Consider the following 23875-nt stretch of genomic DNA (forward strand, 5'->3'; position numbering starts at 1 on the left):
TGCCTCAGAATAATAAAAGCCATGTAGGGAAAACCCACAGCCAACATCAGAATGAACGGGAAGAGTGGAAAGTCTTCCCTCTGAGAACTGTACTAAGACAAGGATGCCCACTTTCCCCACTTTGTTCAACACAGTACTGAAAGTCCTAGCCAGATCAGTCAGGTAAGAGAAAGAAAGGGGACAGGGCATCCAAACTGGGGAAAAGGAAGTCAAATTATCCCTGTTTGCTGAATATATGCTCTTATACCTAAAAGACTCCAAAATTGGTAAATAAACTTGATACATTCCAGGTTACAAACTCAAGATACACAAATCAGTAGCATTTCCATACAAAAACAACAACCAAGCTGAGAATATAATCAAGAATTCAATCCCATTTATATTAGTTGCCAAAAAATATTTAAAATTCCCTGGAATATACTTAATTAAAGAGGTAAAAGATCTCTTCCAGAAGAAATGCAAAATACTGATGAAGGAAATTGTACATGACACAAGCAAATGGAAAAGATTCTCATGCTCTTGGATTAGAAAAATCAGTAATGGGCATTTAGGCTGTTGCCCAGGAATGGATTAACAAGCTGTGGTATATGTATACTATTCAGCTATATGGAATACTATTCAGCTATAAAAAAAAAAAATGGAGACTTTACATCCTTCGTATTAACCTGGATGGACGTGGAAGACATTATTCTTAGTAAAGCATCACAAGAATGGAGAAGCATGAATCCTATGTACTCAATTTTGATATGAGGACAATTAATGACAATTATGGTTATGGGGGGGAAGCAGAAAGAAGGAAGGAGGGAGGGGGGTGGGGCCTTGGTGTGTGTCACACTTTATGGGGGCAAGACATGATTGCAAGAGGGACTTTAACAATTTCAATCAGTGTAACCTGGCTTATTGTACCCTCAATGAATCCCCAACAATAAAAAAAAAAAAAAAAGAAAAATCAGTAGTGTTAAAATGTCCATATTGCCCACAGTAATCCACAAATTGAATGTAATTCCTATCAAAACAATAACATTCTTCACACAACTTGAAAAAACAACCCTAAAATTAATATGGAACCACTAAAAAGCATTAATAGCCAAAGCAATCCAAACAAAAATAACAAATCTAGATACATTATATTACCTGACTTCAACTTATACCACAAAGCTACAGAAACCTAAACAGCATGATAATAGCATAAATGTAGATACATAGATCAATGGAACAGAATTAAAAATCCAGTAGTAAAGCCACATACCCACAACCAATTGATCTTCAATAGAGCAGACAGAGCATACATCCAGGGAAAGATATTCTACTCAATAAATGGTGCTGGAAAAATTGGATAGTCTTATGTAAAAGAATGAAACTTTATCCCCATCTCTCACAATATACAAAAATTAACTCAAGATGGATTAAAGACTTGAATGTAAGACCTAAGCCATAAAAATGTTAATGGTAACCTGAGAAAAACTATCCTCGACATTGGCCTAGCTAAAGAATTTATGACTAAGACCCCCAAAAACAAATACAACAACAACAACAAAAAATAAATAAATGGGACTTACCTAAACACTTCAGCACAGCAAAATACATAATCTATAAATAGACATGGGAGAAAATATTCACAAGCTGTATCTGACAAAGGCCTAATATTCCAGAATCTATAAAGAACTCAATCAAGTCAAGAGAAAAACAACCCCATTAAAAAGTGGGCAAAAGACATGAACATTTTTTGAAATAAGAGACACAAATGACAAAAAAAACCCTAAAAAATGTTCAACATCATTAATCATTAGGGAAATGCAATTGAAAACCTATTGGGTGGGCATCACAAAAAAAATCAAAAAACCAATAGATGCTGATGCAGATTTTAGCAAAAAAGGAAAGCATATGCACTGTTGGTGGAAATGTAAATTCAGACAATATATACAGAAAAAGCATGGAGCTTTCTCAAAGAACTAAGTAGATCTACCATCCAATCCAATAATCCCACTACTGAGAATTTACCTAAAGAAGTCATTTCACAAAAAAGATACCCATACCCATATGCTGCCATATCACAGCACAATTCACAATTGCAATCATCTGGAACCAATCTAAATGCCCATCAATTGATGAGTGGATAAAGAAAATGTGATGGTCTCTGTGTGGTACATATACATATAGAAGTACACACACAGGCACACACACACATGTGCGCATGCCCCATGGAGTACTTCTCAGTCATAAGAAAGAATGAAATAATGCCTTTTGCAGCAATCTGGGTAAGAGTGGAGGCCATTATTTTAAATGAAGTAACCCAGAAACAACAAACCAAATACCACATATTCTCACTTATAAGTGATAGCTAAGAAATGGTTATGTGTGGTCATACAGAGTGATTTAATAGACACTGGAGACTCAGAAGGGGAGGCTGAAAGGATGCTGGATGAAAAATTACCTATTGGGTACAATGTACACACTATTCAAATGGTCGGTACATTAAAAGCCCAAACTTCTCCACCACTATGCAATTCAGCCATGTGACAAAAATATCACCTGTATCTCCCTAAATCTATTTTTTAAAACAAACAAATAAAAAAAATCCCCAAACGGGCAGCGCCTGTGGCTCAGCGGGTAGGGCGCCGGTCCCATATGCCGGAGGTGGAGGGTTCAAACCCAGCCCCGGCCAAATTAAAAAAAAAAAAAAAAAAAAAAATCCCCAAACACCAAAACTTTAACTTGTTCCCATATCCTCAAAGCCCAAGTACTTTTGATGACTGACAACAAGTCCTCCTGTGATCCAGCCATTGTTACTTCTCTGTCCTTGTCTCCCATTATTTGCCCCAGCCCACTGTCTCCACTCTATCACAGCCTCCTGCTCCCCTTAGAACATATCAGGCACATTCCTGAACTTGGACTTTTACATCAACTGTCCCCCCTTTCTTGAATGCTCAAGTGAGACACAGAGGGCACAGAATTTAAAGAGGCAAGGTCATGTAAGTGTCAGCCCTGTGTGTCTTACAATTGATGGAGATTTTAATTAGATAATATGGTTCTTTATTTATATGCCAATCCTTTATTGTCTCCTTACAGTCTTTAAAATGTAAACACAGAAATTTTATCTGCTTTGTTAACCTACACATTTCAAGTACCTAGGACAGTGCTTGGAATATCATTGGCACTTAATAAAAGCTTGTTGAATGAATAAATGAGGGTGACATGGCCCAGAAACACCAATTCTGTACATAAGTCATACAACCCATAGCTCAGAAAAAAAAAATGATCAAAATACGTGAGAACAAGAAGACCACTGTTTCTTCCTAAAAGCACAAACAAGATTATAAACCAAAGTGTAGATGGTTAAAGACTGATGGTGAAGAAGTGAAAGCAGTTCATCTGAGTTTCACTTTCCAGAAACTAGACAACAGTGTCTTAAAGAATAAGGTGGCAAGTATTGGCTACCTTTTCTTAGAGTTTGTCATAAAAGAAAAGTTGAGAAATAAGATCTTAGCTGGTAGGGCAGGAGCAGATGAATGGTGGGGATTGGCTGGCTGTCAAGGTTTGTAAGGAGGGGGAGACCCCTGGCTTGAAGGCAAAAGGGAGAGATGTCAGATTGAGCTGTTGAAGATACAGGAGACAAGTCGTAGTAACAGCTGGCTCTGTGAGACGGAGTGTAAAAGAGAAGAGGAAATGAACAAGGAGGAAGAAGTCATGTAACAGTTTAAGGAAAGGAATAATTTTGAAGAGATGGTCATAACAGCCCAGTGGATAATGCTACTATGCTCACAATCTCATAATGTCATTACATATTACTAATAGGAATTCTCACTCCTGTGGAAAAAGCAGAAAGATGGGAGTTTGCAGCAAGGCAGCATTTCAACTAATTAAGTGAAGACCAGTTTACCGAGGAAAAGTTCAAAGGTAATAGATAAAACCAGTGACAGACAAAAGATTAATCAAGTCTAAAGACAAATGCAAGAAGATGTCCAACTAGTAAAATAAAATTGGCAATCCTTTCATTAATAGTTCTCTAATAAAGAATCCCAAGTATTTGCAACATTTAAGATATCCACTATACATCTAAATGTGAAACTTCAGGTTGGAAATTAGGCCCACTACTACATGCTGTGAATGAAGGGCTCTGATCTTAAGGAGGTTGGAAAGCAGGGTAGAAAAAGAGAGAGAGAGAGGCAATTTTCATCAGTGTCTGCAGCCAGCTAGAGGTATATTCAAAATCACATTTCAGATGAAGTATGAGTATTAGCAATGTATTCACCTGGTGCTCACAAATCCCAGGGAAAGTTAATTAGCCACTTGGGATGCAGTTACATTTTCTCGAGTGCAGATGCACTGTGGGAAAGGGGCAAAAAGTTGGAATCACTTCTACCAGGAATGAGATTAGTTTATACATTGGTTTCGAGTCCTGGTTTTCCCCATAAGTGAAAAATGAAACTAGAAACATATGTGCTCTGAGGTTGCACCTGACTCATTCCTTGTTTTAACAAGGACATCTAGAATAGTGATCAGGTCTGCTATCTCCTAGGGGGACTCACTCAATCTTTCCCCAGAGGACTTATCAAAGTCCTCGTCAATATTTTGCTCAAGAGGACAGGGGTCCATCCGTTTTTCCGGGCTCTTACAGAATATGTGTGACTTCTCCCACCCCTTATATCCCATGGAAGAACCATCAAGACATCACATCACTTGGTTATTTCTTCTTTTTTTTTTTTTTTATTGTTGGGGATTCATTGAGGGTACAATAAGCCAGGTTACACTGATTGCATTTGTTAGGTAAAGTCCCTCTTGCAATCATGTCTTGCCCCCAGAAGGTGTGGCACACACCAAGGCCCCACCCCTCTCCCTCCTTATTTCAAACATGCTTCAACTCAGACATTTTCATTGTTACAGCTTCAGAAAATTCTTAAGAGCAATGTTCATTTCTATTGCACCAAACATCTTTTACAAAAATAACCAGAATTTTTTCATAAAATATCAAATGTACCCAAAACAATCAACTTGTTTACTAGTTTGGTCAAAATCTTTGTTAGCTTGTACAGACATGTTCATCATGTGTGACTTTTTTGTCTTTTAATGCATGACACTGCTTGCTTACACAGCCTGAACAGTAAGCACACACCTTTTTAATAAAATCCTATTACTAGATAAAGTTTCAGTCTGGTGGCCACAGGTGCAGAGGTACTGTGGCTGTTGTTCTCATCACGTTCACCTTTATTATGGGCTATTTCAGCCAGCATGCTCTATAATGAATATATTGGGTTTTGAGCCTTTTAAAAGTTTCGGCCAATGTCTATATGCTTTTGCTCTGGTGGTCCTGAGAGGAGGAGAGCCTCAGGAAGGGGGGGGAGAAATTGAAAGGTACAAATAACAAATCAAAAATTAAAATTGATTGGATAAACAATTTCCCTTAGTCCGTTTCTTAATAAGTGATTGATTTTGTGATCAATATTCATTATTCTAAGAACATACCAAACTGCTTATTGAACAAAATGGCTGAAACTACAATGACACAGAATCAAAAAGGTGAACCAATTTCTTTAATAACATGGGTTGAGCAGGCTGTCTCATCTCACCTGGTTGTTCCACATCAATGCACGTTTTTCGCATAGCCCTTTGGAAAGAGGCTGAAGTTCAGAAAAACAGGGGAGGTAATTCATTACTCATTAAAAGAAATGAGTTATGGGAATGTGAGTTTATAAGTATGAAGGCTGAGTTGCAATTTGTGCTCAACTATCTTTTGTTTATTCAAAATAAAGTCTCCAGGCTGCCAAATCAGGCTCTTGCTTTTAAAGTTAGTGTGTTCCATGGATGTCTAGAAAGGTCAGAAGCCCAGAGCAGATTCGTTTTCTGAAAATACTTTTTAAATGAAACTCAGGAAAATAAGTAACAGATAGGGGATCGTTACAAAAGTTTTGAGACACACAAAAATCAAGAAACATAAAATCCATGTGGATGGAAAGAAATGAAGCCCTCCTAGCAACACCAATAAGCCAAGCAAGTTCAAAGTTGCACAGATGAATCAGAAGGGAGGTTGCTGGCTGTGTTTCTTGGAAGTGAAATAATGGGCCATAACACAATATGTCTTTCGTAGTGACCCACATATTTTGTTTGGAATAACTAGTCAAATCAACTACCTGTGAGTCATTCGGTTTGCTTGCTGTGTAATAACTTTCAAAGCATCTATTTGAACTCAACCAGTTCTGATAATCGGTTAAAATGATCCAGGTTAGTCTCCTGTGTGGGTCCCTTCATTATTTTGATATAGTCTGATGACTGATATGTTTTCAAACTGCCATGTCCACCCTAATTTTTAGTGGTTTTTAATAGTCTTGTGTACATCCAAAGAGGCTGTGGAGAAATGCAATTGGGCTGGCAGCTGGTATCAGTGCTAGCTTCACCAAACTAACACAAGTGTGTGAACAAGCTCCACTATTCAGCAGAGGCAGTCAGCAGGATCCTAGCCCAGTGATGAACACTCACGGGCAGGGATCCAGCTGTGGTCGCAGCAGTTCCCCTGGCCCTTCCAGCCCGCAGGGCAGTGAGGAGCCCCAGGAGCTCGTGCACTCCCTTTGGGGCTCGCCATTCTCATCTCTCACCCCATAGTCCCATAGTGTCTGCAACAAATTCCTAATTATCTAGCTCTACAGAAATTCTGCAATGATCAACTATGAAAGCAACAAATGATTAACTAGTTTCTTTTATTTTTTTAACCACATCACTTACTCAAAGTCAGTCATCCACAGTTTATCCAAACTACTTAGGAAAATCTCATTAAATCAGGCTCCCCTAATTAGAAATTAGATAATTCTGACAGGAGCAAAGCTAAAGTTTACCTTAGCACTGTCTATAAAAAAAAAATATTTTTGCAAATCTAGGGAATAACATGAACGAGACCTAATGATTTTCTAAATTTAAAATTTTAAGGTAGATTCAACATTCTCCTAAGTATTCTGACAACAAGTTGTCAACCTTGAAGCTACCTTCACGTCATATGTAAACTCTTACCTATAGAAAATAAAGCTTTTAGTTGTAAAAAAATCTTATCTACCACTAAAGAAAGTCTCAATAAAGACTAAACTAGCTAACATAATTGGAGCATAGTTAAAATTAAAACTACTTTAATGCAAGCATAAATGTCTTGTTTAAATTGCATCATCAGGAATTCATATAAGGAAAATTTTCAGACAGCTGAGATTTTAGACAACAATACTTACTTATTCTATTTAGGCAGGTATGCCACAGTGGTTATGCATGGGAGCTGAGGCTGAGTCTACTTCAGGCTGCATCTTGAGCAACTTAAAGTCTTCTTTGCTTCAGTTTCCTCATCTGTAAAATGAGAATAATAATTATACCTCTTGATAATTTTGTCCTGAAGGTTTAATGAGATCATGCACCAAAAAATACTCTTAGATCGATGTTTGTTCCATAGTAAATGTTCAATAAGTATAAATTACTATTATTATTTAATCCTCTTTGAAAGAACTTAGAAAATATTATCTTATCACCTACTTTGTCACAGTGCACTGAGATTGGTTTAATCCACTCTTATTTATTCAAAAATTACCAACATGAAAATAAATGTATTATGCCTACAGGACCACTTTTTCTTTCATTAAATAATATCAAATTATTATACTTATCTTGGGGTCTAACAGTTCTTCATTTTCTTTTATTATGGTTGTTTATCATCTGCTGTCAATATTTCCCTGGTATTTCTAATGCCTAATTTTACACCCAGTGGATCAGATGAGGTTCTATAAGCAATGTCATGCTCTCCTGTGAAATACATATAATGGAAGCTGGAAGTTGTTTTCCATGTTCTCTTGAATTCCAGAGTCTACTAGTCATGGTTGAATTTGCAGGACATCTGAGTTCTGTGTAAGTACAGTACTACCATATCTAAAAGCCTTAGATATATATTGATTTAGAATTTTATAATCCAGAGATTCCACAGAGACTGCTTACCCCTCAGTTGGTAATATTTGATAAAATTCATTTCCATGAATTAAGGGTTCTTGGTAATTGATAGAGGACCACTGTGGTCAGAGTGGCTAATTTGTATCCTGTAGAAGGCAGTGACTTGATACTGTTTCTCTCTACCACTCACATTCACCTATGAGTTACATCAATCTAAAAAGTATGGGTGCCAGGACCCGTGATTGGCACCCTCTCACCTCTGGAAGAGCTACACTGGGACCCCCGTGATGGGCACCCTCCCAGGCCCTAGTAAGAGCTGTGCCAGTATCCACTCAGATCTCCATAAGAGCTGCGCATACACAGACCCCAGTAAGAGCTGCGCCAGGACCCGCCACCCCGCACGTCAGGCCTCCACACACCCTGACAATGAACGCTGGGAGCCGTACAACCCCACTTCCTCCCTCCTGTACCCTCCTTGCCTCCACACTGGCCTGCTCGTCTGGTCAGGGACTCTGGTAGCCTTGTGCCCTCTGGAGCCCTCCCTCCTCTGAGAGGAGCCCTTCTCCTGGCCAGAGACTGCTGGAGCCTTGGGCCCTCTGTGCCAAAGTCACTGGGCGCCAGGCACTCCCAGAACTGTGTGTACCACCCCCTGCCCTGTGCTGGATCCATGTGTGTCACACTCCGGAGCTGCTTTCACAACCAGAACTCCCTGGTTGGGGCAGCCCCAGAGGAGCTACACAGGTCACTCCCTACAAAGATCCAGCAACAACCTTCTTAGCAAAATAACTAAGAAAATGCTACAAAAGCTATGTTAACTAATGTGATGAAAATGTGTCAAACGATCTATGAACCAAGTGTATGGTGCCCCATGATCATACTAATGTACACAGCTATGGTTTAATAAAAATAAAAAAATAAAAAAAATAAAGTGATAACAGTAACTTCTCAAAAAAAAAAAAAAAAAAACAAAGATCCAGCAACAATAGAGTGATCCCCCCAGGGTCTAATCTCGGAGAAACACCACCCCAAATCTAAGCACGGCCAGAGGCAATGGTGAAAAACAATCATGAGAGGAAATCAAAGGAAAAACTCTGGCAATGTGAATAATCAGAGTAGATCAACTCCCACAAGGAACAATGGGGCAGACACAGCACATGATTCCATGCACAAATAGCTGAGATGTCAGAAATCAAATTCAGAATCTGGATAGCAAATAAAATCAAATTAGAATTCCAAGCAGTAACCCAAAAGATGTCTCAAGAATTCAACGAATTCAAAGACCAAATGACCAAAGATTTTGATACATTGAGACAAGAAGTTGCAGCCCTCAAAGATCTGAGAAACACAGTAGAATCCCTCAGTAACAGAATGGAGCAAGCAGAAGAAAGGATTTCTGACATTGAAGACAAAGCTTTTGAATGTTCCCAAACTCTCAGAGAGGAATTGGAGGGCAAAAACAGATCAATCTCTCAGAGAGCTCTGGGATGATTTGAGGAAAACCAATATTTCTCTTATAGGGATCCCCGAAAGCAATGAAGTCACAAGGCACAGTCTCTTCTCCATGAGATTATGAAAGAGAACTTTCCAGATATGCCAAGAGATTCTGAATTTCACATAGCTGACAGTTTCAGAACTCCAGCACGACTCAACCCAAATAAGACATCCCCCAGACACATCATAATCAATTTCACTAAAGTTAATATGAAGGAGAAAATTCTGAAAGCAGCCAGACGAAAGAAAACCATTACCTACAAGGGGAAGAATATTAGAATAACTGCATATCTCTCTGCTAAAAACTTTCAAGCTAGAAGACGATGGTCATCGACTTTTAATCTCCTAAAACAAAATAACTTTCAACCCAGGATCCTGTACCCAGCTAAACTGACTTTCATTTATGATGGAGAAATTAAATACTTCAATGACATTCACATGTTGAAGAAATTTGCCATAACTAAACCAGCTCTCCAGGATATTCTCAGACCTATCCTCCATAAAGACCAACATATCCTCCACAACAAAAGTAAACCCACCCAAGAAATTTTGATCAAATTCCAACTTCCACAGTCGCAAAAGGATTAAAAATGTCCACCGAACTCTCAAAAGGCTTATCAACATTCTCAATTAATGTGAATGGTTTAAATTGTCCTCTAAAGAGGCACAGGTTGGCTGACTGGATACAAAAACTCAAACCAGATATCTGCTGCATACAAGAATCTCATCTTACATTAAAAGACAAATATAGACTCAAGGTGAAGGGATGGTCATCTATACTCTAGGCAAATGGGAAGCAGAAAAAAGCAGGCATTGCAATCCTATTTGCAGATGCAATAGGCTTTAAACCAACCAAAATAAGGAAGGATAAGGATGTACACTTCATATTTGTTAAAGGTAATACTCAATATGATGAGATTTCAATTATTAATATTTAGGCACCCAACCAGAACGCACCTCAATTTATAAGAGAAATGCTAACAGACAAGAGCAACTTGATTTCCTCCAGTTCCATAGTACTTGGAGATTTTAACACGCCTTTAGCAGTGCTGGATAGAACCTCCAAAAAGAAGCTAAGCAAAGAAATCTTACATTCAACATCTGGACTTAACAGACACCTACAGAACATTTCATCCCAATGAAACTGAATACACATTCTTCTCATCAGCCCATGGAACATACTCCAAAATCGACCACATCCTAGGCCACAAAAATAACCTCAGAAAATTTTAAAAAATAGAAATTATTCCTTGCATCTTCTCAGACCATCATGGAATAAAAGTTGAACTCAATAACAACAGGAACCTGTATACCCATACAAAAACATGGAAGCCAAATAACCTTATGCTGAAGGAAAGATGGGTTATAGACGAGATTAAGAAGGAAATCACCAAATTTCTGGAACAAAACAACAATGAAGACACGAATTATCAGAACCTCAGGGATACTGCAAGGCAGTCCTAAAAGGGAAATTTATAGCACTGCAAGCCTTCCTCAAGAAAACAGAAAGAGAGGAAGTTAATAACTTAATGGGACATCTCAAGCAACTGGAGAAGGAAGAACATTCCAACCCCAAACCCAGCAGAAGAAAAGAAATAACCAAAATCAGAGCAGAATTATATGAAATTGAAAACAGAAGAATTATACAACAGATCAATAAATCCAAAAGTTGGTTTTTTGAAAAGGTCAATAAAATAGATAAACCTTAGGCTAACCTAACCAGGAAAAAAAGAGTAAAATCTCTAATTTCATCAATCAGTAATGGTAAAGATGACCCCTCAGAAATTCAAAAAATCATTAATGAATATTATAAGAAACTTTACTCTCAGAAATATGAAAATCTGAAAGAAATCGACCAATACTTGGAAGTACACCACCTACCAAGACTTAGCCAGAACGAACTGGAAATGTTAACAGGCCTATATCAAGTTCTGAAATAGCATCAACTATACAAAATTTCCCTAAAAAGAAAAGCCCAGGACCAGATGGCTTTACGTCAGAATTGTACCAAAGCTTTAAAGAAGAACTAGTACCTATATTACTAAACCTCTTCTAAAATATAGAAAAAGAAGGAATACTACCCAACACATTCTATGAAGCAAACATCATCTTGATCCCTAAACCAGGGAAAGGCCCAACAAGAAAATAAAATTATAAACCAATATCACTAATGAATATTGGTGCAAAAATACTCAATAAGATCTTAACAAACAGAATCTAACAACACATTAAAAAAATTATACACCATGACCAAGTGGGATTTATCTCAGGCTCTCAAGTCTGGTTCAATATATATATAAATCTATAAATGTAATTCAACACATAAATAAATTAAAAAATAAAGACCATACGATTCTCTCAATTGATGCAGAAAAAGCTTTTGATAATATCCAGCATCCCTTCATGATCAGAACACTTAAGAAAATTGGTATAGAAGGGACATTTCTTAAACTCATAGAGGCCACCTACAGCAAATCCACAGCCAATATCATATTGAATGGAGTTAAATTGAAATCATTTCCACTTAGATCAGAAACCAGGCAAGGTTGCCCATTGTCTCCATTGCTCTTTAACATTGTAATGGAAGTTTTAGCCATTGCAATTAGGGAAGAAAAGGCGATCAAGGGTATCCACATAGGGTCAGAGGAGATCAAACTTTCACTCTTCTCAGATGACATGATCATATATCTGGAAAACACTAGGGATTACACTACAAAACTTTTAGAAGTGATCAAGGAATACAGCAATGTCTCAGGCTACAAAATCAACACCCATAAATCTGTAGCCTTTATATATACCAACAATAACCAAGCCGAACAAACAGTCAAGGACTCTATTCCTTTCACAGTAGTGCCAAAGAAGATGAAACATTTGAGAGTTTATCTAACAAAGGACGTGAAAGATCTCTATAAAGAGAACTATGAAACTTTAAGAAAAGAAATAGCTGAAGATGTTAACAAATGGAAAAACATACCATGTTCATAGCTGGGAAGAATCAACATCGTTAAAATGTCTATACTACCCAAACCAATATATAATTTTAATGCAATTCCTATCAAAGCTCCATTGTCATATTTTAAAAATATTGAAAAAATAATACTTCATTTTATATGGAATCAGAAAAAACCTTGAATAACCAAAACATTATTCAGCAATAAAAACAAAGCAGGAGGAATCAGGCTACCAGACCTGAGACTGTACTATAAATCGATAGTGATCAAAACAGCATGGTACTGGCACAAAAACAGAGAAGTAGATGTCTGGAACAGAATAGAGAACCAAGAGATGAATCCAGCTACTTACCATTATTTGATCTTTGACAAGCCAATTAAAAACATTCAGTGGGGAAAAGATTCCCTATTTAACAAATGGTGCTGGGTGAACTGGCTGACGATCTGTAAAAGACTGAAACTAGACCCACACCTTTCACCATTAACTAAGATAGACTCTCACTGGATAAAAAGATTTAAACTTAAGACATGAAACTATAAAAATACTTGAAGAAAGTGCAGGGAAAACTTTTGAAGGAATCGGCCTGGGTGAATATTTTATGAGGAGGACTCCCCAGGCAATTGAAGCAGTATCAAAAATACACTACTGGGACCTGATCAAACTAAAAAGCTTCTGCATAGCCAAGAACAAAGTAAGTAAAGCAAGCAGACAGCCCTCAGAATGGGAGAAGATATTTACAGGTTATACCTCCGATAAAAGTTTAAAACCAGAATCCACAAAGGACTCAAACGTATTAGCTAGAAAAGAACAAGTGATCCCATCTCAGGGTGGGCAAAGGACTTGAAGAGAAACTTCTCTAAAGAAGACAGATGTATAATCTACAGACACATGAAAGAAAGCTCATCATCCTTAATCATCAGAGAAATGCAAATCAAAACTACTCTGAGATATCACCTAACCCCAGTAAGAGTAGCCCACATAACAAAATCCCAAAAACAGAGACACTGGCGTGGATGCGGAGAAAAGGGCACACTTGTACACTGCTGGTGGGAATGCCCACTAATATGTTCCTTTTGGAAGGATGTTTGGAGAATACTTAGAGAACAAAAAATAGACCTGCCTTTTGATCCTATAATTCCTTTACTAGTTATATACCCAGAAGACCAAAAATCACAATATAACTAAGACATCTGTACCAGAATGTTTATTGCAGCCCAATTCATAATTGCTAAGTCATGGAAGAAGCCCAAGTGCCCATCGACCCACAAATGGACTAGCAAATTGTGGTACATGTATACCACGGAATATTATGCAGCCTTAAAGAAAGATGGAGACTTTACCTCTTTCATGTTTACATGGATGAAGCTGTAACATATTCTTCTCAGCAAAGTATCTCAGGAATGGAAGAAAAAGTATCCAATGTACTCAGTCCTACTATGAAGCTAAGTTATAGCTTTCATATGAAGGCCAGAACCCAACTATAGCACAAGAATATCAGGAAAGGGCCAAGGGAGGGGAAGGGAGGGAGGAAGTCAGGGTGGAGGGAGGGCAATGGGTGGGGCCACACCTACGGTGCATCTTAGAATGGGTACAGGTGAAACTTATTAAATGCAGAATACAAATGTCTACATACAATAACTAAGAAAATGCCATGAAGGCTACATTGAACAGTTTGATGAGAATATTTCAGATTGTATATGAAACCAGCACATTGTACCCCTTGATTACACAAATGTACACAGCTATGATTTAACAGTAAAAAAATAAAATTAATTAATTAATTAAAATAAAAAGTGTGCAAGTTTGAAGAGTCTTGGGGTAGAATTTTTCCCTTGTCTTTCATCATCTAATCTAAATAAGACTCACATCAGAAAAATAAGATGTGGAGAATTGTTAACAGCAAAGTGTCCAAGCATGGTGAGTGCATTCCTCTAATAAGTTTTCATCCATCAGCATCAGACTCAGCGCAAGTGGAGTAAAGACTTTATCTCACACAGGCTGCATTGAGGTGTTTTTTCATCTCGTGGGGTGTAACATAAGCTGATACAGCATTCAGGATTTACAGAATATAGATGTATTTACTTAGCAAAGGAAGACGTATTTTCTCCAGAGAGAACAGAGAGATATCAAAAGATACATATGCTCTAAAATAATCTTATTATAAAATGCCCATCTTATTTTTCTCAATGTCAAATATAAAGGAACCATGATCTAATTATGTTATTCTATAGTGATCATCTGTGATGGTGAAGACAATAAAGATATCAGCCTCTGGCACTGACTTCCTGTGTCTACCGGTAGCATTTCATCAGGGAACGATGTAAAGGAAAATAAGAAAAAATGGAAGAAAGAGTGATGGTGCCAGTGGCCCAGGAATTACAATAATACTGGGAATAAAATAGATTCCCCTCCTATGCTCAAAATGGAATAAGAGGAAGAAAGCTACCAACACCAAGTAGCCTTATTGCTACTTAAAAAGATTTATAGACTTTGAAAATATTAGTTTTGTCACTAACCTGGTGTGGAACATTACTGTAATACATTTAGACTAAACGGCCATCTCAATCTCCCACACTGGAAAATGGCATAGCCCAGAAAACTTACTTGAACATTTAAACTTCAGAGGTCAGAATGGATGCCAGGCTATATTCATAATCCAGAGACAAGCCGTCCCAACAAGCAATGGGATGATGTCATCCTTTGGGTCCCAGCCACTTGTGCTTTGACCAAACATCTTCTGGACCATGTCCTGGCTCCAGGTTGAAAGCTGGCCAAACCTTAGCCAACATCTCTCCTCCTAGTGAACCCAAGAAACAGCTGTACTCTTAACTGGAAGTAGAGGACAGTAACAGTGGCTGCATTGCCCTGAACTACAGCCGTGATACTTGCACAGCAGGACCAAAGAACTGTTATAAAATCTCAGAATATGTGTTTTATTCTCCTAGCTTCACAGATGTGTACATTATCTGCTCCTCTTCTCGAATTCCACTAATCATTCACCATCACCTCCAAGGGCTGAGGCTATTTATTTTGCTCATGTTTTTATTCTTTCAAAGTCTGCTTTCAAAAAAGTTGAATTAACTCATTCTGAATGATGTCATTACTTCGAGTACTTCCATCCCTCAAGGAGAGTCACATTGTAACTCCTGTAAAGGCGGTTTCTAATCTGGGATGCATAGAGTGATATATGCAGGTAGAGAAGAAAAATATTTCTTCTATTCATACACATTTTTCATGTGGAAAAATTAAAATTTTTACTAATATTTACTTTAGATCAATTCAGGCACTGTCACTCTGTCTTTTAGTGGTCATATGTCACATAGGTCCCCCCCAAAAGAACAGGGAGCCCACAATCTGATGGGTTAGAAGGGTGCCTCATGGTCATCAGACTGGATACAGTTCATCAGGATACTGCAGAGTTGGCTTGGGCTTACTTAAGTAGATTCGTGGGTTGTGTTATCAAGTTGTAACTAAACTTAAACCTGACAAAATGCTAAGAAAATTTTAAAATGATACCCAAAATCTCTTCACTGGCATCAGTCATGAACAATGAAGTTGAAGCTAAGGTGTCAAAGTCCTTCAGGCTCAACAATAACTATAAAACCACAAAACTGTTGAAATATGGTATAATGTTTGCAATTCTTGGTAAGGTAATGAAGAAGGCCAATGGGAATCTTCCATACCACGTAGAGGTTATCTCATGAACAAGAATTGGAAAAAATCTGGTGACACAAGTATAAGTTTGTATTTTTCTTTTGCAAAAAGATAAGCAATCTGAATTTGATGAATTTGGTGGGGGGTGACATACTTAATCTGGCCTTTAAGGTTTAACTTAACATTTTAATCAGGAATGAGAAATACTACAGTTAAAAAGAAAAAAAAACCCTAAAACTTGGAGCATGGGAAGAATATTTAAAAATTGATGTTAAGAATTTCTTCTATTATAATATGATTTTGCTACTAAAAATGATAGTTCTTTCACCCTAATTTCATACTCAATAATTTGAAAACAGCATATTATAACTTGTTTAAAAATCCTCAAGATTAAAACTCTCAGGGGGATTTAAATTCATTTGTTAAAATTATAAGAATACACATCTTCTAATTAGCTTGCAAAGACAACTGTTGACATCAGGCATTTCCTCGTAAAGAGTAATACAGATGCCTTATAAAGATGGAGGAGACCAATCCCTGGGTATCACAAACTTGTAAATGCAGCCATGATACTTTTTTAACATTATACCCAGATACTTTGATGAAATATTTATTTTAGGCATAACACCCATTAAAATAAAACTTTAAAACAAGCTGAATTTAGAACTATAAGGCACACTTCAGCATATTAAGCCAAGATGATAAAACAGTTTGAATTATAACTAATCACAGTCATAATGAAAGGAAATCAAAGGTTTTGTACCATTATTAAATAAAATATTTTGTTTTAGTTTTATCTCGTTCGGTTAAAATATTTGCATATGTTCTATTAGGTATTAAAATATTTATGCAATAGTACATGTGTAATGTATAAATCAATAAATATGCATATTTTAAGATAAGTATTCAATTGCCAACCCTATGATGTTATACCTAGAAGACTCTAAAAACACTGCCAAAAGACTCCTAGATATGATAAATGAATTCAGTGAAGTTTCAGGATACAAAATCAATGCACAAAAACCAGCAAAAAAGATGGAGACTTTATATCTTTTGTATTAAACTGGATGGAAGTGGAACACATTATTCTTAGTAAAGCATCACAAGAATCGAGAAGCAAGAATCTTATGCACTCAGTTCTGATATGAGGACAATCGATGACCTAGTACAGGGTGGGGGATGGAGAAAGAGGGGTGCAGGGAGAGGGAAGAAGGGAGGGGGATGGAGGTCATGGGGTGTGACACACCTCTTGGGGACGGAACACAATTATAAGAGGGACTTTATCTAACAAATGTAATCACTGCAACCTGGTTCTTTGTCCCCTCAATGAATCCCCAACAATAATGAAAAAAAAAAAAAAAAAGGGCGGCGCCTGTGGCTCAGTGGGTAGGGCGCTGGCCCCATATGCTAAGGGTGATGGGTTCAAACCCGGCCCCGGCCAAACTGCAACAAAAAAATAGCCGGGCATTGTGGCAGGCGCCTGTAGTCCCAGCTACTTGGGAGGCTGAGGCAAGAGAATCGCCTAAACTCAGGAGTTGGAAGTTGCTGTGAGCTGTGATGCCACAGCATTCTACCGAGGGTGACAAAGTGAGACTCTGTCTCTACAAAAAAAAAAAAATCAGCAGCATTTCTATATAGCAATAACAACCAAGCTGAGAACCAAATCCACAAGTCACTCTAATTTATAATAGCAGCAAATAAATAAATAAAGCACCTAAAAATGCATTTAACCAAGGAGGGGAAATATCTTTACAAGGAAAATTACAAAACACTGACAAATGAAATTGTAGATAACACAAACAAATAGGAAAATATTCCATGCTTATGGATCAGAAGGATCAATGTTATGAAAATGACCATACTGCTCAAAGCAATCTACAGATTCAAAGCTATTACTATCAAAATGTTAACATCATTTTTCAAAGAATTAAAAAAAAAATCCTAAAATTCATACGGAACCTCTCCCCACGCCCCAAATAAATAAAAGCCCAATAGCCAAAGCAATCCTAAGGAAAAGGAGAAAGGCTGAAGACATTACATTATGCAACTTAAAATTACCCTACCAACCTAAACTAACAAAAACTCCATAGTCAACACATAGATCAATAGAACACAATGGAGAACCCATAAATAAAGCCACATACCCATAACACACTGATCTTCAACAAAGTTGACAAAAACACCCACAGACTTTACAAGGAACTCAAAATACCCACAGAATTTACAAAGAATTCAAACAAATCAAAGCACAAATGACTTCATGAAAAAGTGGGCAAAAAACAGGAACAGACATTTTTCAAAAGAATCCATACAAATGGCCAACAAGCATATGAAAAATTCTCACCATCACTAATCATCAAAGAAATGCAAATTAAAAACACAATGATACCATCTTCTATCAGTCAGCATGGCCATTATTAAAAAAGCCAAAAAAATAACAGATCTTGGCAAGCATATGGAGAGATAGGAACGCTTGTACATTGGTGGTGAGAATGTACATTAGTACATCTTGTGGAAATTTCTCAAAAAACTAAAAATAGAACCATCACTGGATGTACCAATTCCATTACTGGGTATCTACCCAAGGGAAAAATTATTATATCAAAAAGATACCTGCATTCATGTGTTTATTGCAGAAATACTCACAACAGCAAAAATATAAAATCAATCTAAGTGTCACCATTCATCCATTCCAATGGATAAAGAAAATAAATCTCTCTCTCTCTCTCTCTCTCTGTCTCTCTCCATCCCTCCATGGAATACTACTGAGCCATAAAAAGTAAAATTATGTCTTTTGCAGCAACATGGAAATGGAGGCCATTAATCTTAAATGGCGCCTGTGGCTCAGTGAGCAGGGCGCCGGCCCCATATACTGAGGGTGGCGGGTTCAAACCCGGCCCCGGCCAAACTGCAACAAAAAAATAGCCGGGCGTTGTGGTGGGCGCCTGTAGTCCCAGCTACTTGTGAGGCTGAGGCAGGAGAATCGCCTAGGCCCAGGAGTTGGAGGTTGCTGTGAGCTGTGTGACTCCACGGCACTCTATCGAGGGCGATAAAGTGAAACTCTGTCTCTACAAAAAAAAAAAAAAAAAAAAAAAAGAAAGAAATTCAAATTCAGAAACAAAAATTCAAACATTGCATGTTCTCATTATAAGTGAGATCTAAATAATGTGTACACTTGAACATAGAGAGTGAAATAATAGACATTGGAGACTTAGAGGAGTGGGAGAGTGGGAAGGGGATGTGGGATGAAAAATTACTTAATGGGTACAATGTATTCTATTTGGGTAATGGTTACAGTAAAAGTCTAGACTTTACCACTATACAATACATCCACGTAACAAAATTGCACTTTTACCCAACAAGCATCTCTGGATGCCAAAAACACGAATACACATTTTAAGAGATCATGTTGGAAGTAAAATCAATCATTCCCACAAAAGCGTACAAATTGCAGGTAAAATGATGAGCACAGCATGTCCAGGTGCACTTAACCAGTAACGGTACCTTCAATTCAACTTCGACAAGTAATACATTAGATAACATCTCTTAAAATGTGTATATGTTTTTTGCACCCTCTGTATAAAAATTAAAAATTACTTCATGAAAGCAATTGTTTTATTTCAAAAAAGATTATGATATCAAATATGATTTTAGAACCTCCAACCAGTATTTTTTAGGAGGTTTGTTCCCTTTTATTCTTTTCTTCTGTTCCTTTAAATAACATTCTTCGGGTGGCATTTGAGGATTTAATAAATGAATAAAAATTGTGGGCACAGGAAGTTCTCTCCTCTCACCTCTGAATGGAGCTCAGAAGCCACCTATGTGTGAAGCAACCGTGTCCCGCCTCAGAGCCCAACCAACAAAGTGTGGTAGAATTAGCAGGCAAAAGTAAAACTCAGTGTACAACCGGCTTAGCCTCAAGTGGGAAAACATAGCAGTTTTATACAGTCATTTCTTAAAAACACCTTTCTCAAGTTACCTCAAGCACTATCCCAGGTGCTAGAGAAAGAGTTCCTTTAAACTCATGCATTCTTGGAAGAAGTTGACCCAACTCATCTCCCCTTTGGCTGTGAAGGACTCACAGGAACCCCAGTTCAGAACTAAGGAAGCCGTTTAGCCACTTTGTTAAACAGTTATACAAACTGCATTTGCCATGTGCCTTTAAATTTCAGGGAGCAGAAGTGCACCTGTGATTTTAAAATATTCCAAACAGTGTCCTCTGGATATGCTCCACCTTCAGCTACAAACACTCAGCCGGCGAATGCTATTCCAGTCACTCTATTCCTTCCTCGGCCCTTCTGTTCCTCTGCCCACACGTTTCATGGAACTCCCAGAAGCCACCAGGCAGGCAGCTGCCACAGAGTGCCAAGCAAGGATGATGATTTTAACTTCTTGGGGTACATTTTCCAAATGCCAGAAAACACAGACTCAAAGAGAATTAGCCCTTCTGACAGTTGCACTGTGCAGACAAGGGGGTGAATTCGATTGTGCCCTGGGTTACAGGAAAGGGCAAGCTTTATGAGATCTGTTTTGCATGCTTGTGGTTCAGGAAAAAAAATCTTCCCTGAAAATAAGCTGGCAGAATTACTCAGATCGCTAGTACAGTCCTGAGAAAGTACCCAGAGCCTGTGAAACAGGCTTCGTGTTATACAATACGAAGGGGAGCTCTAGGGTTTCCTTTTTTTCCTCTGGGTTGTATCTTTCCAACTGCCACAGAGATTCTCACACCAGAACCTAATTAAAAGCAATGTGAAATAATAAGGTGCATTGTTTAAGGATAAATACATACGTAGAGAAAGTACAAAGAAACGCGCCAACCAAATTCATTATCACAGTTACCTCACAAAAGAGAGATACAGGGAAAGCATCAGAGAAGGAGGTAAGATTTGTCTGTTGAGCTGGGAGGTAGGTAGTATATGACAGTCACTAGTCTTTATTCCTTTAGAAGGTCTTAAATGTAGCTTACATTATATGCTTTTATTATATGCCTAATTATCTAAGCACTCAGAATGAAGAAACTGAACCCTGGAATCAGACAAGTCTGAAGTCAAAACCAGCACTGTCAATTACTAGCTGAGCAACTTTAGGAAATTGCTTAACTACTCTAAGCACTGGTTTTATGCATCTGAAAAAAAATGCAGAAATAATGGTATTTCCTTCAAAGATGGTTGGGAGAGCATGCAACAACAGAGTACCAAGCCCAGCACATGGGAAGTACTCAATAAAGGTTAGCTATCACCAGTAATTATTTTGTGCTTTTCAATGATCTCTAACAATTCCCCTTCAATTTGGGACTATATCCTCCGAGAATCCCTTTTCAGCTTTCCTTTCTGAAGCAACAGGCCAACTTTAGAATACCAAGAGATGTGAGTAACTTCCACACTTCCCAGTGTTTTAAGATAAACATTGTCTGTTTTAGAAAATGATCAGTTTTGTTCTTCCTAGCTTCAGGAATCAGGAATGGATTGGCTGCACGGCCAATACACCAAAAAGATTTCTCTTCCACCACTAGAAAAAAAGACCTAATGTAGGAATATTCCACATTGTGATTAGATATAATAGATGTATACTCAACATGTGTGGTTTTCCCACAGTCCTAGACCTGAATGTGATGATCATGATAGACAGAGATATAGAGAGACTATAACTAGCTACTTAGTATCAATGTCTCTTTGGCTGTCAGAAACCAAGACACTTCTGTGGCACAAAAGGCAACTTCTCAGAGTCCTGCCTTGAGACAAAATGGCCCAGCATTTACCAATGCTGCCTGGCAGTGTGATCTATCACCAGATAGCCTTCCAATGAAGGGTCTCCTGTGGAATAATAAAACCCCAACATAAAATGGGCTGCGTTCAGTCCCCACTTGCCATCTCTCCAGACATGCTGGCTCTTCTCCATGGATCGAGGATGGCTCTGCGTGAGACCAAAGAGGTAATTTCAACAGCCATCACCAGTCGCTTGGCCAGTTGTTATCAGCATTGCTCAGGGAGCCACGAGGGTGGGAAATGGTCCAGGAGAGGATTCAAAGCCTTTCGTAGTAACATAAAGACCACAGCTGCTGGCTGACCAGTGGTCATGGCCAATAAGCACAGCCAACACACATTCTATCTTTACTTGATTTTATTCACTCCCGCACTGGTGGCAAATCTACTCATGCTAACTGTAGAAGGTTCACTTTACATACGTTTATCTTCAGGATTTGTGTAAATGTTATCTTTTCCTTTGGAGTTGCCTCCTGCAGGAACCATAAGTACTTGTGTCCTCCAGTTCCAAGACGTGGGTGATAAATGAAGAAGGCGCTCCTTTTGTCTCTCAGGGTGATTATCCCTGATCCCTAAGATAAACTGACTCAATTATTATCATTGACTTTCAGCTCTTAGCCACAACCCATACGAGTCAATCTTAGACTCTGTATGTTATCAAGTTCTCCTATTTACTTGCACATTATCCATTTAGGATTTGGTACTGCAGAGATTTCTGTTACCAAAAGTCCAAGTCGCTATTTCTGATTACTATTTCCTGCTTGGCCTATATTTTGCCAGTAGTGGGAATTCCCTGTCTGAATAAATCTGGTGTATCTGCCATGATTTTTTTTTTATAAGAAGTGCACCTGTACAGTCATCTCCAATTTAGCACCTCATCCTCCCAGACATCTTAAGATGCACCTCTGTTGTTCAGCCCAAAAGCCTTCTCTGCTGTAACTAGGCCGGTGAGTAACAAGGGGGGAGCCAGAGCCAAATAACCAGGGACAGCGCGCACCCTCAGCAGACCCTGGCCTCCAAACTACACCTCAGCTCCCCACTCCCACTCCATTCCCTCTAAACATGTCTTCCCTCCAAACCCTTAGCACTTAGACGTCAGCAGGAATGAGCTCCTTGTTCAGAACTTGTCATTACTCCTAACTCAGTTGGACTAAGCGCAATGCACAGGTTGTCAGGATGCCTTTTAAATACATAAAGACTGAGATCTTAGTCTCAAGGAGCCTACACTTTAAAAAAATAAAAACAGCTTAGATGCAAAGATACTGATTTCAAAAACATAAAACATCACATAAGTATTAAAACAAAACATACAGTTCCATCTTTAAACTTGTCTTCAGGTTTGTTTTGTCATAAAATTCCCATTGTTTTTCTAAGTATGCCTCAAAATACCCCTGTTTCCTCTGAAATCTCTGCATAAAGAAAGACCAGTGCTAGTCCCAGTCCTTGAACTTTCCTGATTCAAACTAAAGCAGGCTGGCACTCTGTGTACTGTGCATAAGCAGTTTTAAATGTGACAATTCCTTAAAAACTAAACTAAAAAAGAAAGTATGCGAATAGGCCTCGTATAATGACTAGATAATAATGAGCTCTGAAAACATCTCAAAATATAATTCAAATCATGTTGTCAAAAATCATAGTTCACATTTTTTTTTCTATGTGATTATATAACAGGGAATGTGTCTTTTCCTTGCACTAACTATAGGACCTCTAATTCTAGAAAGAATTTAGAAAATAGTCAGGACACTTCCATGTCCCTGATTTGTATCTCAAGATGAAAATAGAAAAAGCATAAGCAAATCCCATAATGGTCTGTAACCGGAAACCTACTATCAAAATTTGTCTTCTAAATTTCTGTCATGTTAAGATATCTATTTTATGGCATTAAAAAATTATTAAAATCATCTTAAAAATAAAACTTTCATAAGAGAAAAAACTAATTAAGAAATATGGTTATTCGCATCACACACTTCTTCCCTGGCAGCCATCTTGTTTCCTACCCCAATATATAAAGACAGTAATTCTAAAACAATAAAGATGGGATGAGGAAACTCCTTACTAATGAAACACTTTAAATGAGTTTCCTAAATACTTTTAACTAGCGTTTA

This window comes from Nycticebus coucang, chromosome 5 (genome assembly GCF_027406575.1).
Source record: "Nycticebus coucang isolate mNycCou1 chromosome 5, mNycCou1.pri, whole genome shotgun sequence".
Classification (NCBI taxonomy): domain Eukaryota; kingdom Metazoa; phylum Chordata; class Mammalia; order Primates; family Lorisidae; genus Nycticebus; species Nycticebus coucang.